At 40.4% G+C, this 16596-nt stretch overlaps 2 protein-coding genes across 2 annotated transcripts in view; one reads left to right on the top strand and one right to left on the bottom strand.

Moving 5' to 3' along the window:
* The window catches only part of LOC140224623 (uncharacterized), a 228798-nt gene that overhangs the window by 121326 nt on the left and 90876 nt on the right, over nt 1-16596 (top strand). The gene's annotated exons all lie outside the window — the stretch shown is intronic.
* The window catches only part of LOC109042084 (uncharacterized), a 45691-nt gene that overhangs the window by 17096 nt on the left and 11999 nt on the right, over nt 1-16596 (bottom strand). The window lies entirely within an intron of this gene.

The following is a 16596-nucleotide window of genomic DNA, read 5'->3' as shown; positions in this document are numbered from 1 at the left end:
ATCTCAAAATTTTTCTCAGAGCTTTGGGTTATTATCAGCTTCCATTTAAACTCCGGCTCGATGGCCGAATCGGCTGCCAAAAAAGCAAGCCACTGTTGAAGGGTTCTATGAGAAATTCGTGATATTATCGGCTCTCAGGAAATCACCCCATGGATAAAATTGGTGGTATAAATGTTTAAGTGCTTAAAATAATCGTATTCAAGAAACTAAGGAATTGAACTATGGAGTCAATTTCTTTTTAATAATATAACGGGATTTACTACCGGTGATTTAGCTATTATAGCCCCAGAATACTTTTAAAGCGCCTTTACGTTCCAGAATCTCGACGAATTTATTTTTTTTTGGCTTAAACGATTCAAGAGACACTGTAGTCAAAAATATAAAGATTTTTCGATTTGGACGTTTAAAAAATGTTTAACTCGTTCAGGCACACCGTGTATTGTATGGAGTACTGTTGTTATTCGACCCTTCTCTTCAGGTCAAAATTCTTACAAAGAAGCCCCTTGCAAGATGCGAATTCTTTGTAATTTCTCCCAGTTTTTTCACCGTTAGGTATATAATTGAATTGCTTGTCAAATTCTGAGGTCAATTATATTTAATTGTAATTTATACATTTCTTTTTTTCCCCTTCATTTTATTTTTTGTATCGAGAAGTCGAGGTTTTGTTGATTTCTTCGGATTTCGATTACTGTAACTTCTCTTCTATTCGGCCGATTTTTATGAATGAGACCTCTTTCAATTCGTCTTTGAACGGAGAGTTAGGAAAAAATTGCTAGGTACTCGCGAAACAATTTTTTCGAAAATTTGCTGGATTCCAGCGTGACGGTGAAATGGGTAATCGAGTGAAAGTAATTAGGTCTGACTGCGGCGAGGGCCACGAGGGTCGCCTTATTGTTCTTCAGCTGGGAGGCCACGCGGCGAACCGAGCCACGATCGGGACACTACCTGGGTTTCTGCCTGCCTGTGCACTGTTTTGGCCTGATAGGGGAGTGAATTTCTGTATGGGCCACGATTAGCACATGGTCTAATGAGTCTCGAGGCTCATCACAGATTGCACTTACCACTATCCTGCTGGCCGTGGCTATCAGAGCAAGGGGTACCAACTTTTGAAAAGCATAGCAGGGTTATGGAGATCTGTCAAAGCAACGTTTAGAACAAAACGGAGTGAGTGAAATTCTCATTCAAGGAGTGCCGAACTGGTCAGCCATCCTCGAATCAGTTCGCTTGCTTCCGCTTATATATGCATATTTTAAATCAGCGCGCCCTACTCTTAGGCTTTTTTTAAAAAAACCAAGTAACGTAGACTCTTGGTATTCACTGTATATAAACTAATGAGCCCCAGAATGAGAAACAACTTTAAATCATAATTATTGACGTATAAATAAACTTTTTACACGCTTTGGAAAATCTCAGAAGTTCGCGGTAGTCACTTTTCGGTAAGGAACTAAGGGACTCGGTTATTGTATCGAGCAGGGTTCGAAACGATCGCAAAGGCGGTATACTACGTATACGCGCCAAAATGGAGACAGAGACGGAGCGAAGTGAAAAGATGAGCGGCAAAATGTATGAAGGAAGGGAGTTGACGGGAGCGGCAAAGCTGTCGCCCTCTAGGTCCAGCCTCGAGCACTACGATGATCGTTCGTTGGAGTGATCCCAAGGGAAACTAAACAGCACGGCAATTTTTAACATCGAGGCAGACTTGACAATCAATTTAGACGTCGATGCTCTGGTTGACAGCTTTGCTAGACTGAAAACCCGGAGAAAAACTTTTTAACCTGATCTTCCGAAAATACATTGTAAGTAATACATTGAGCTACACTAGCTTCAACTTTGTCTCCACATTGTATTTTTGCCTCATCCATCCATTCCATTTCATATATTCGTGGCGCATTTTGAAACAGCTACGCGCACGCGCCCACGCGGCGCACGAGGGGGGGGGGGGGCAAGATGAGACTGATGGCGTGGGAAGTTGGGAGTGCGGGGAGGGGGGGATACTGTTGACAATGTAGTGGCGAAATATTGTAGACCCAGGGGCGGCAAAATGTAGCTTGCCCAGGGGCGGCAAAAAGCTAAATCCGGTCCTGGCTAAACTGGTGAAGGAAGATGATAGGGTAGACAAGGCTAGTGGAAGCCTGTGTATAGAAGAGATACATGAGGCCTCGCGAAGCCAAATATTGAAACCTACTTCTCAGATCTTAACAAGCTCGTTCCTAGGCCCAAGTGCCATGTTGATGATGAGGAAACACTTGTCTTCATTAAAAATTCTGTTTTTTAAGTACACATCGGCAACAGTGTCAACAATGAGTATAAGTAGCTGATCTTTGAGTAGCATACTAACCCAATTTGTGCGAATGCCGCTGTCTTCCACCCAGCGACTGGAAAGCTTCGCTTTAAAATACTGACACGTTTTCCCGCAGGGACGTGCTCCGCCAGGAAGTATTCGAGGTATGATTGAATTACTCAGCTTGCCAATTGGACCACATCTCGCAATGAGGAACCACTTCTTACTTTTGGCTGATTCATACACCCATCTGTGTAGGTATCCGATAACTGACGGCACAAATGGATGTTATCATGCAAAAAGAAAGCTCTTGTAGAAGTGCTTGGTCTCTACTTCAAAGTGAATGTGTTTGGGGAGATACGGTGAGTATACTTAAGAGCTTCTAAAAACTCGCTGGCAATCACATGCGGTACGATTTTTTCTTGCTTAACGCGCTATCACACTGGGAAGACCTCCTTAGATCGTAACCAGAATTTCTAACTATCCCAACCAGAATTTCGTTTTGGACATGGGCAGAAATTAAAATTGGGCCGGGGGACCGGACGTGTTCCCTTCACAAATCTACTTAGTCCCTCCAAAAATATGTGAGGGATTTTGCTGAGTAATCAGGTAAGCGTAATATTATATACATAAATGCGTAAAGGATCTTAAATTTCAAAAAGTTAGTCAATCTAATGTAAATATTGTATATTGGAGAAGTACCTTACTTATTACTTACCAAACTAAGGTTAAGTAATGACCCAAAATGTCAAAAATAGGAAAAATTAGAAGGTAGGTAAACCAAGATTGACGATAAATATATTAAGGTGCCCAGGTAATGTGTTTCAAGGTACACTTAGGTACGTATAACTTATGTTACACTCAATTTTTATTCGGAGATGTCCTCTAGACACAATTTGTAGATATATTTTTATATTTGTAGATGTTTTGATTGAAATCATTACCTACTTATAACGAATTCGTAGATTTATTTTATTTGTTTCATAATTTACATTAATTTATCATAAATTTATATATAGTTTTCGACTTGCATCTTATAAACCCAATTTTTTACGGTAAGTAAAATATTTTCAGAATTATTCTGTCATTATGATTGATGTACTTCATCTCTAGGTAAACAGGGTGTTCCAAAAGTCCCGCCACCTCCCTCTAACTTTTAAAAGGTCAGGGATAGAAAAACGAAACTTAAGGAATGTCTCAATCTCAGAGGGGACCATCTTCTAGGAGGGTCAAAATATTTGCCCTTCCCATAGGAGGGGCGGGGGGGGGGGGGGGTCCCGACTTTTTTTCTTAAATGAGAACCCCTATCTTGTGGTACATCATTGAAAAGCACATTAAAAACTAAGAATGTTGGCGCGAACTGCGAATCAATATCTCGATTTTTGACCGAGTTATGACAGGTCAAAGGTCAGATTTGACCTATCCTCCAAAAATCATAGCTCCGGTTCAAAATATCGTAAAGAAAAAATAAAACGGGAAAATCCACCAACTTTGAAACACTTTTGAGTAGAAATCGCACGAAACACTTCAAACAAATTCTAAGGGGGATTCGGATCCCCAAATACGTCAGTTCAAAGGTCATACGATTTTCCCGCAAAATGAGCCAATTTCCCCCAACTTCGCCGCAACATTATCTCAGTAAGTTCAAAATTAGTGCAACAATAAGACCCCAAATTTCGGGAAAAGTTTAAAAAAACGAAATGTAAACGGTCAAATTTAAGTTTTCTGAAATTAGGCTTCCGGAGTGATGATTTTTGGAAAATAGGCCCAATTTGACCTTTGACCCGTCATAACTTGGTCAAAAATCGAGATATTGATCTGCGGTTCGCGCCAAAATTCTTAGTTTTTGATGTGCCTTTCGATGATGTATCACAAAATAGGGGTTCCCATTTGAGAGAAAAAAGTTGGGGGCCCCCCGCCCCCCCCCCCTGAGGGAGGTGCGAAAATTCCTGAGGGAGGTGCGAAAATTTCCGAGAAGGCCTCCCGAAGAAGATGGCCCTCTTTGAGATAGAGATTAGGTGGGGATTCGGCCGGTTTCTGATTTATTATTCAGAGTATGGAAAATTTGGCAACAATGCACAGAACAAACATGAATGAAACGTTGTATAAAAGAAATGAGCTATTTAACGTAGTGTACTTACTTTATACTCAACGCTGAGACCCAATTCCTGAACTTTCCTCCAAATTGACTGGTTGAAATGAAAGTTACACCCGTGCAATTTTGTGACAGGATATAAAGGAGGAGTAACGTTTTGGGCCTTTTCCGGCCCCACCTGGATTTTGCTAAATGTTTCATATTTTCAAAGTACTAGTCTTAGGTAGACTCTGTGCCAAATATTAGACCGAACGGAGCCCATGCAAGGGCGCAGCAGCGCCTCAAACCCAAAATCCTGGAATCGAAAAACAATTATTTTCGTCGACTTTTTCGACTGTTATCACTCTTCCAGCTCATGATTCTTACGTATTTTTTTGCGTACTTTTCGTTTCTGGCCTTTTTAAAGGCCTCCGATAAATTTTAAGGGGCCTTATGGCCCATTGTTGCCATTTTTGGCCCATTTTTAGGGGTTTTTTCCATTTAACACATTCAAAACTCAATTTAATCCAAAAACTGTGTACATTTTTGAAAAGGACGTAAAGAAATGAATAAAAAAGGTTCAGTAAAATTTTTTCCTATGTTGTCAAATTTCCGAGAAAATTCGTCCCAAAGTGTCAAAAACGGCAAAAAATCGATAAATCGCCGCGTCTAAGGTTCAAGAAAGTGGAGTACATTTTTCATACTGTACCAGATAACAGCTCTTATTTATCCATACAACATACTAAAATATCATAGTTGTACCTGGATTCCCACGATGTGAAAATTGACCGAGATGTCGATTTTAGCGGCCTTTTTATACTTGAAGGCAGCTCTTTTGAATGTTTTTCGACCTTAGTCACCCTCTATGGGTGTGTACTATATGTATTTTTCTACGTACTTTTCATATCTGGCCATAAAAATGGCTTCCTGTGAATTTTAAAAGGCCTAACGGTCCATTGTTGCCAATTTTCACCAATTCTTAGGGGTTTTTTCAAGTTTACGTGTGTGAAACTTAATTTAATCTAGAAACCGTGTACAATTTCGGAAAGAACGTGAAAAAATACATAAAAATGTGATTTGTACCTTTTCCCTACGTTGCCAAACTTTCGAGAAAAATCGTCCTGAAGCGTCAAAAATGCCAAAAATTGGATTAATCATCACGTCGGAGGTTCCAGGAAGTGAATTATGACATTCATGTGGATCGTGGGACACCCTCTCCACGCATTTACTGTTCTTCGGTATATTTGGCCTGTAGCAAGCATCTAGAGAACCAACGATTATCTCGAGGTTACAGGAATAAAGAGGTGAACTGGAGTGAAGGATAAAGTAAAAGCACCTTGAGGGCCCGTTTTGTCACGTTCATCTACGCCATTACATGTTCCTTGAGATGCATTGCAATTTTCCATTTTCGATACGTTATTTGTAGTAAAAAAAACTTGAAATTCACTTCTTGGAACCTCCGACGTGATGATTAATCCAATTTTTGGCATTTTTGACGCTTCAGGACGATTTTTCTCGAAAGTTTGGCAACGTAGGGAAAAGGTACAAATCACATTTTTATGTATTTTTTCACGTTCTTTCCGAAATTGTACACGGTTTCTAGATTAAATTAAGTTTCACACACGTAAACTTGAAAAAACCCCTAAGAATTGGTGAAAATTGGCAACAATGGACCGTTAGGCCTTTTAAAATTCACAGGAAGCCATTTTTATGGCCAGATATGAAAAGTACGTAGAAAAATACATATAGTACACACCCATAGAGGGTGACTAAGGTCGAAAAACATTCAAAAGAGCTGCCTTCAAGTATAAAAAGGCCGCTAAAATCGACATCTCGGTCAATTTTCACATCGTGGGAATCCAGGTACAACTATGATATTTTAGTATGTTGTATGGATAAATAAGAGCTGTTATCTGGTACAGTATGAAAAATGTACTCCACTTTCTTGAACCTTAGACGCGGCGATTTATCGATTTTTTGCCGTTTTTGACACTTTGGGACGAATTTTCTCGGAAATTTGACAACATAGGAAAAAATTTTACTGAACCTTTTTTCAAACTTTCGAGAAAAATCGTCCTGAAGCGTCAAAAATGCCAAAAATTGGATTAATCATCACGTCGGAGGTTCCAAGAAGTGAATTTCAAGTTTTTTTTACTACAAATAACGTATCGAAAATGGAAAATTGCAATGCATCTCAAGGAACATGTAATGGCGTAGATGAACGTGACAAAACGGGCCCTCAAGGTGCTTTTACTTTATCCTTCACTCCAGTTCACCTCTTTATTCCTGTAACCTCGAGATAATCGTTGGTTCTCTAGATGCTTGCTACAGGCCAAATATACCGAAGAACAGTAAATGCGTGGAGAGGGTGTCCCACGATCCACATGAATGTCATAATTCACTTCCTGGAACCTCCGACGTGATGATTAATCCAATTTTTGGCATTTTTGACGCTTCAGGACGATTTTTCTCGAAAGTTTGGCAACGTAGGGAAAAGGTACAAATCACATTTTTATGTATTTTTTCACGTTCTTTCCGAAATTGTACACGGTTTCTAGATTAAATTAAGTTTCACACACGTAAACTTGAAAAAACCCCTAAGAATTGGTGAAAATTGGCAACAATGGACCGTTAGGCCTTTTAAAATTCACAGGAAGCCATTTTTATGGCCAGATATGAAAAGTACGTAGAAAAATACATATAGTACACACCCATAGAGGGTGACTAAGGTCGAAAAACATTCAAAAGAGCTGCCTTCAAGTATAAAAAGGCCGCTAAAATCGACATCTCGGTCAATTTTCACATCGTGGGAATCCAGGTACAACTATGATATTTTAGTATGTTGTATGGATAAATAAGAGCTGTTATCTGGTACAGTATGAAAAATGTACTCCACTTTCTTGAACCTTAGACGCGGCGATTTATCGATTTTTTGCCGTTTTTGACACTTTGGGACGAATTTTCTCGGAAATTTGACAACATAGGAAAAAATTTTACTGAACCTTTTTTATTCATTTCTTTACGTCCTTTTCAAAAATGTACACAGTTTTTGGATTAAATTGAGTTTTGAATGTGTTAAATGGAAAAAACCCCTAAAAATGGGCCAAAAATGGCAACAATGGGCCATAAGGCCCCTTAAAATTTATCGGAGGCCTTTAAAAAGGCCAGAAACGAAAAGTACGCAAAAAAATACGTAAGAATCATGAGCTGGAAGAGTGATAACAGTCGAAAAAGTCGACGAAAATAATTGTTTTTCGATTCCAGGATTTTGGGTTTGAGGCGCTGCTGCGCCCTTGCATGGGCTCCGTTCGGTCTAATATTTGGCACAGAGTCTACCTAAGACTAGTACTTTGAAAATATGAAACATTTAGCAAAATCCAGGTGGGGCCGGAAAAGGCCCAAAACGTTACTCCTCCTTTGACAAAACGGATATGACAGCAATCTCAAAATCTAAACAGAAACTTTCTGGCTTTCACGTTGGAATTTTTCGTTTAACAAATGAAATAAGCGTTGATAAGTACGTTTCTGCTTGTTCGGAAGTAAAGCGTAAAAAATAGGAATGCAGCAAACAGAATGGTGGGTGCTTCTGTACTTTGCATGAATTGTATACAGTTGAGCAAATTGTTTTGGATATGCATAAAATGTCCCGTCAATAAAAAAGTCTTGTTTAACAGATAGTGCTTCTTGAATTAATTTTGCCCATCCAAACTCTAAAATTCGGTCTTTTTGACCGTCGTCACAGATTAAAAAATTTGATCCGTCCGGCTGTCAGTTCACGACCCCAATAAGCATGATTTCAATCTCGAGATGTCACCAACATGATAAGAGCATTCCTCTACTTCGCATTAGCACATTGTTGCCAAACTTTCCACACTCTGGATAATAAATCGGAAACCGGCCGAATCCCCACGAAAAATCCGACCGGCCGAATCCCCACGCGACCGAGAAAGAAACATTCCCAAAGTTTTGTTTTTCTATCCCTAATCGTTCAAAAGTTAGAGGGAGGGGGGGAGCGGGACTTTTGGAACACCCTGTATTTCATCTTGCATACCTATTGGAATATTGCAGCTCAAAATAGCTCTCGAGACGACATAATTTTTCGACATTTTCCAGGGAGGGTCCCGTGCTTCCCTCTAAAACTACAAAATCCCCTGAACTTTCCGTAGCCTCCTGCTTGTGTCTGAGGCAGGCCCCCCGTGGTATGATTGTTTTTTTTTGTGCCTCTAGACTCCCCTATAAAGCTAGAATTTTCCTCAGGAGCTAAGAGAGTCACGCAGACGTAGCCTCGCAAACCCTCCCTCAGTTGAAAGTAACACTTTTCTACGATTATTCGAGTTTTTTCCCTGGCGAACGTATGATATTCTCAGCGAAACTTTTTTTGTGGTCAAATCTTGAAAAGCTTGAAACAATATACTTTTTCCGCTTTTTTTAACAGCTCGATTTGAAAAAGATATTGAACACATTCCTCGAAATGAGGAATTCCTTTTTTTCTCATGGTATGATCCCGATGTCATGAAGATGGCACATTAATCTCCATTGTAACTATATTTCAATCATCATGGTATCCAAGTGTTGAGGACTAAGTCTCAGTTAGTCATTAAAACTTAAGAGTAACATCAACATGACAATCATCATGTTGCTATGCTGTTGGTGCCATATCATTACGGTTGATAATAACATCATTCTGCACCTGAAAGTAAACACTGGCCGACTATATGCCCGTTTTTAAGACAGTCTAATCGCTTTCCGAAGGAAAACCTCCTGGAGACTTTAACGAAGCATTAGAAACGTAAGCACGGCATAGTATTGTCCCTTTTAGTACTACTTACCTATTTTTTTATTACGTCCTTAACGTCCACAGCCCGAGGCCGGCTCTCCCCACCTCTTCCGGCGTTTCAACGCAAAAGGGAGTCAAACTTGCTTTATTACAACCCTACATACCCCTCCCCACAACTAACTGAAAACGTGACTGCCCAACCCGCGTTTTTCATACAAGCAACTATTCACTTTTGGAATGGGGAGGGAGCTGGTTTTTCCCCCCTGGGATTTTGACTTTTTCCTTAGTATTGACTCTCCCACCGAATATGTTCTTCGATTTTACCCCCCCCCCCCCCTATATCACTGATTTTTTACCTTCCTATTACAGGGATTTAGACTTCCCCCGGATTTATCTCCTAATTATGGCCATCCCTCCCGATTTCTCCTAAATTTTTGACTCCCCCCCCTCCAGGATATTTCTTTCGATTTTCATCCCCCCTAGCTTTGGATAATCCCCGGATTCCCCCCCCCCCCAAAAAAAGGAAAAATTCTTGTATTTTGCTATAAATATTTTGTATAAATATGAAGCGATGTACTTATCTTTTTTTTCTTTAAAAATATATTAGGGGAAATTTAGAGACACCACTAGAGAAAAACGCGGATTCGCACTATGGCCCTCATCAGTATAACCCCACACACGAAATAAACGAGACGAAAAAACTTAAATTTTAAAATAAGGGTCGATTTAGCAACAAGGCAAATCGTGGTTTAGCGATTTGTTGAATAAATCAAAGTGTCTATACAAGTTAGGGACCAATGACCGCGAACTAAATCCCGCGGCTGCTCCGATGAGATGATTCAGAGATGGAGTGGTGGCTGTAAGGCGTCGTTCCTCAGACGAAGGAATTTTACCTTCATTCATTTTAACATTGATCATTTTCAGCCAGCATTTGGAAATGTTACTAGGAAATTAGTGGACGTTTCTGATTGAAAATGACAATTTCCAGGAAATCTCAGTCAAACTAAATTTCATGAACCTGACGGCTGCTTTATCGTGAAATTTATTTGGAAAACATACATGAGAATGCTTAAATTAGCACAATGTCCAGTGGTCTATTGAGCAATGTTTTGAAAGGACAAAAAAAAACTCTCCCGTTTTTTGTTTCTTATTAATTTGCAAAAAAGATACGTATGCACAAAAAACACTTTGAGACATAAAAATATGTATTTAAAAGCTTAATTCAACTGGAAATGTAAAAATTGAAGTATGGTATACTTCTACAACTATTATTATACTACCTCTACTAAACGCGAGATAAAAATAAAACTACCCTGCTAAAAATTTCTCATGAGAATGACATGCGATCGCATGCGCTCTCACGGGAATGGCATGTGATCACATGCGCTCCCAGGGGAATGACATGTAATCACATGTTCTCTCAGGGGAATGACACAACATCACATCTGCTCCCCTGGGGAATGGACAGGGAAGCCCGTGAGCTCCCCTGGGAGCTATGTGACCCGTGCGCTCCCATGAGAGTGTATATGTGACCCGTATATGTGCTCTCGCGGGACCTCTCACGGTGTCCCGTGGATCATCATTGAACTTCCGGGAAAATGCCACGGGCCCATATGTGACTGCAGTCCACCACAGAGTGCAGCATCACAGAACTATGTTCATGGGAAATGCATTCAGGACCTTACAGCGTCCTACAAAGACGTCACCGAACTTGGGAACGGATACCTACAGTGCGACAAAACACTGCGTTTTTATCTACTTTAGATGCTTTATAACTTATACCCTGATAAGAATATTTCCCCTGGGGCTGGACACGAGATCACATCTGCTTCCCTGAGGAATGGCAAGGAAAGCCGCTGTGCTCCCCGAGGAATGACAGGGGATCCCCTGTGCTCCCAGAAAGAAAGAAAAAAAAAATGAATAGGGACTTAATGTGTGGAAATGAATAGGGGGTCACCTGTGCACCCATGGGAGTCTCTGCGGGGCGATTATTGAAATGTTTTGTTTGTCGGATCGACATAGATGACATAGGTTAAAAGGCGGAGCGTGATTGGTCGGCTATGTCTCATCGCTGCTTTGTCGTGCCTTTGTCAGGTGGAATGATCGACATACTGTCGGAAACTTAAGAGGTGCCGTTAGCTTGTCGATCATTCCGCCTGACAAAGGCACGATAAAGCAGCGATAAGACATAGCCGACCAATCACGCTCCGCGATTTAACCTATGTCATCTATGTCGATCCGACAAACAAAAAATTTCAATAATCGCCCCGCTGGGGATCTTCAGTCCTGTCCCTCCGTCCCCGCGCGTACCGTAGCTTTAAGGTTCGGTTGGCGGACTTCCGGCTAATCGGTTGTTTTTTTTTAGTTTATTTATTTTTCAATCCACTATATTTATTTGTTGATTTTTTATTTGTTGATTTTTTTAATTTATTGTTTTTTTATTTATTGTTTTTTTATTTATTGATTTACTTTCATAATATTTTTCAGGTGCGTTATAGCCAAACAGATGCTTTGGAGCTGAATGAATTCGATACACTACGACTATTTTATTTAAATAATTTAACAGATTTTATTTATGTGGAGAAATGGTGCTGGGTCCACACCATTTCGTGGGGAAATCAAAGCCAAGAAGTTCCAAAAATTAAAATTAGAGTTAAAAATAATTTTTTGAACTCTAATGCGCACCAGTACGAGACTGAGGAGGGAGAGTGTTCAGCTCAGGCAGTTTGCAATGGAATACTAAGTTGGAGTCACGTCGAGAGATCTATACCAGTTTGGGCCTTTTTAGACCTCATCAGTAGATCACACTCGGCAGTGAACCCAACTTAACATGCCGCAAAATCCAAGACGGCATTAAAACGCCGTCATGGATATGACCCGAGGCATGACACAAAAGTGTGATCCTCGCGCCATCTACCGTCGCTGCTGAACAACTCTCATAACAAAACAAGGAAAACCCGAAAAAATAATAATCAGGCTGGTTGGAGATGCGAACGCATCTAGACGCAACCGCCCGCTCCCGAACGGGAGAAAACACATGTCCCCAAACTGTGCGTACAAATGAAGAAAAAAACACTAAGAAGTGGCCCGTAACCTGAATGTAACAAGGTGGAGAAATGGTTCTGGGTCCACATCATTTCGGTTTACGGGCCACTTCTTAGTGTTTTTTTCTTCATATTTTATTTATTTATGAAAATACATTTTATTCAACTTATGAATTATTTATTTTAATCTACTTTATTTTATTTTATTTATTTATTATTATTAATATATTTTTATTTTATTTTTTTCATTTATTTATTTTAATCTATTCAATGTATTTATTGTTTGAGGTTAATTTATTTGATTTTCTTGTTTATTTTACTTCATTTTATTTATGTTAATTTATATTATGTATTTATTCATTTTTTATTTTATTTCATTCAATTTCATTCATTTATTTTTTTTTTGTTTTAATAACCACATATACTTTTTTTTTTATTTTGATTCATGTGTTATTCACTTCTTTCTTTCCAAAAATTGACCTAATTTTTTATTATTTTTGTTTCTTTAAAACTGCGTAATGTAGACGTTTTCAAGAATATCGTTGCTTTCCATCATGGAATCGGCGCGGCGCGGCGCTGGGGATGTTTATGCTTGCTAAATTACTCACGATTAACACGCGAGCCTTCGGAGCTCCGAGGCAGCGGCATTCGGGCGATCACGGCGGTTAAGTAACGTCGGGCGTAGTTAGAACTTAGATGGGAGACCGCTTGGGAATGACCGCACTGCGGAGGTTTGCATAATGGCTAAGAATTTCTTTCATGTCTCAACCATGCCACGGCAACAGAACGAATTAATTTTCGCGTTTAATCCTTAATCTTTTTCTTCTATGGCTCTGATAGTAGAGACGGCATTTTGGGCACGGACTAGGAAGCTTCCCATGGGAGCCACTTTCCATGGGAGCCACTTCTCATGCAAGCCACTTCTCATGCGAGCCACTTCTCAGGGGAATTATTCCCCTACCCAAAACAGCCTGAGTGAAATTCCCATGAGACATTTTTAGCAGGGTAAATTATTACAAAAATAAAATTTATTTTTACCTGAAGTTTTTGCTGCGGAACACCGAAATCGGGTGAAGTCCCAAAAACTCCGATCACGTCGGAAGAGCACAAGGACACACCCAGGTATTATTACCTGTGGTAAAAGTCTTAAGAGCCCCTGTGCTCCAAGCTGTGATATTAGTGCGGTCGCTTATAGCCCAAAAATGCACAATGCAACAAATGGTTTCCAGCTACCAACGTGATTATGGTCGTAAAATGACAGTTAGCCCCTCCTGATGCAGAAACCACCGGGAGCCACCCGCGCTCTCAACACTTTACAAAAAAACTGTCGAAGCTATTTCCTTCAAACTTGGCAAGAATGAAGCTAAGAACCACCTTTACATACTTGAAGAATCAAATTTTGAAAATATACGCGGCGCATAGCGCCGGTGTACGGAGGGAAGGGGCTTCGCCCCCCATCATGGTGCGAGGATCGCACAAGACCTTCTCGCTAAAGCTGCCTCGACGCCGGCATAGTCGCTTTTACTGGAATATTTAGAAAAATACTGCCAATTTCACAAAATCATAAAGTTCGATTGGGATTTTGATCGAACGATGGTAGTTATGAAATTTTTATGGAAACCTAAACTTTATCGTAAATCTCTTCGCGATGTAATGAATTCATAAATTCAGAATTGACTTGTCGATATTATGAGGCATCTTCAATTAAATAATTGATTAATGATGCCTCCTAGTAAAGACGGTGATCCTTAAAAATAAATAGCTTTTCTGCGATTCATTACAATCTATTGGATTTATTGACATCATAATTCAGATACGGTTAAAAATTATAATCTTCCTTAAGCACGGTAAAAAGCAATTAAAAACCTACTTCGATGGATAGAATCAATATTCGATGTTTCAATAGTCTTAATATAACACGGATATTGCCTAGCATCGATCCCAAGTTTCAAAGTTGGCGATCGAATCCCCTCGCTGGAAATGGTTCACCATCCGCCCGCCGAGAGCGCTCCCTCCTTAGCCCGTATCCCCTAGAGTCCCTTTATACTGAGGGTCAAGACAATGCGAATCCATTTCTGATTGAATCCCATATTTTAGGCCTCCAGTGTCACAAACGGGAATGAAGATTACATTTTCACCGGATGCAAAGATTATAATCTGGAATAGACCGGGGAATAACGGGTTCGACAAGGGACAAACGGAATGAGAGAAGGAACGGAGAAAATAATTTGAGAATCAGCCGATCAAAGATTACGAAAAACTGCCAATTTATGTAATCTTTATTTCCCGTTTGTGACAACATGACCGGGGGGGGGGGTGGTTTGTCTTGACTCTCAGCATAAAGGGACTCTAGTTTCCCTGTGTATTTAAACAGAAATAACGTCAACAAATCTTGACGGTGAATCCGCGATAAACAAACTCTCTTTCGTGTAATCATTAATTATTAAATCAATCATGTTCGTGCAGTATTACTATATTTGTGTTCAGTGCCTCGTAAAAAGGATCCGCGAAAGATTGAATCCGCAGGGATTCTAAGTTCATTAACAACAAACATATCGACGGTCATATCAACATAAGACTGATTGTTTAAAGGAGAAACGTCAGTTGGAAACTGGAGCACTCATGGGATTCATCCCAGCATGAAGTTGGACGGGAATAAATGAGACCTTTTACGTGAACATTGACAACACTGATGGGTGTGCTCAAACCGGCATTTTTTTTCTACTGACATTAGCGGTTTTCGCATGATTTGTGCGTGGACGGTTCTAAAACATCGAACACGCAGATGTTTAAGTATGCCTCCTGGGGAAAATAAGATTCTTCTAACGTATTTTAAGGCGCTGAATCCGAATATGATTTCCATTTTTTTTTCCATCACCCTCCAAATTTCCGAAAAAGCCAATTTTACTCGGGAAAATGACCATTTTTGGTGTTTTTCCGTCTGTTACTCCCTGCAGAATGTAGAAGGAATTTTTCCCAGCTACGAGATAAAATATCACCGATGTCTTTTTAACTGCTAAGTCCGAAAATTACCTTAATTTTCCCGTTCACCTCTCAGTTCTCCGGCAAAGCGACTTTCTCCTGGGAAAATGAGCAAATTTGACGTATATTTGTCAGGCATGCAATTTATTTTTATAAATTTTCCTGGACACGTGGTAGTGTCTTGCTTTATTAGTCCAGTCAATCTGGCATTTTATTTTGCGAAAATCTGAGGAGAAAAAGCACGACGGATTCCTAGCGGCAAAGACATTGAATCACGCAGACCGTGCATCCTGTGTTACGGAAGGCGAAGCAACTTTTAAAAATTCGCACGTGATGAGTGGTGGCGGTGGCACCGATTCGCATCGATGAGTTCGTGTGTCCCAGTTGCGCACATCTGCGCATGCGCAGTAGCGGCTCCTAGCGGCTCCAGTGAATTTTTGTCGGATTGTGAGGCTTCTATCCTCGGTTAATAATTAGTTCGGGAAAATGAAACAATGCTAATCGGGTGTAAAATTATGTGTTCTATAACTTTTCTTCTTAGGAATTTTGTCTGAAAATGGACTCTAAACGAGATATTCGTGAAAAACCGAGCGCGGGCATGAATTATCCATTGCCTCTTCGAGTGCTTGCGACACACGCTCTCTCCCCTTCCCCGCCCGCCCATCATGGGGCTCCGAGTAGGGCTGTTCTATCGGTTGCCGGTAAGCTACCGAAACTGTTCCGTTAATAAAAAGTTACGATAAGAGCGCTCTTGCCGATAGCGATCAGAGTTTTCGGAGCTGGCGAAAATAAGCTGTTGCCATGTGTACATCTATTTCATGCGCCGCCGCGCCAGGCAATCTGATAAACCGACACAAGGGGCAACAATGCGTTGAGTGCGAGCTCTCAAAAATCCGATAAGGCCGGCTGTTGTCGATATCATCGCCACTGTCGGTACTGCCGCCAGTTTCAATAAGAGACGATATCGAAAGAGTTACGGCAAGAATTCGTTTGAACACCCCTACCGCCAGTACTAAACCGAGCCGAACGCACGGTCTACGTGATTCAATGTCTTTGGGTAGCGGGTTTCGCATGATTTGGACCACGCCCCCCCCCCCCTCCCTGAAAAGAGGTTCAAACCTAAAGAACAAACATTTTCACCACATTAATGAGTGTGTCTGGCCTCCGAGAGTATTTTAACCCCAAAATCTCAAAATTGAAAAAAATGAACATTTAGCGGTTTTCGCTCAAGCCGTTTCAATTATTAAGTCGTTCTCCTAAGCGCAGCGGAATCATCTTAAGGACTTAATTAAAATGAGGGGGCATGCGGTTGGTTTTTTCAATAGAATAATACTAAGGATGCAATACTAATTCGTGTTTACGTTTCTGTTACTCCGTCAGTCTCCAAGGCAACCCTTCGGAGAGTGAATGGATTGCGTTTTCATAATACCTACGGATC

The sequence above is a fragment of the Bemisia tabaci genome, chromosome 1 (assembly GCF_918797505.1).
Source record: "Bemisia tabaci chromosome 1, PGI_BMITA_v3".
NCBI classification, from domain to species: domain Eukaryota; kingdom Metazoa; phylum Arthropoda; class Insecta; order Hemiptera; family Aleyrodidae; genus Bemisia; species Bemisia tabaci.
This window is presented reverse-complemented; position numbering and strand designations above follow the sequence as displayed.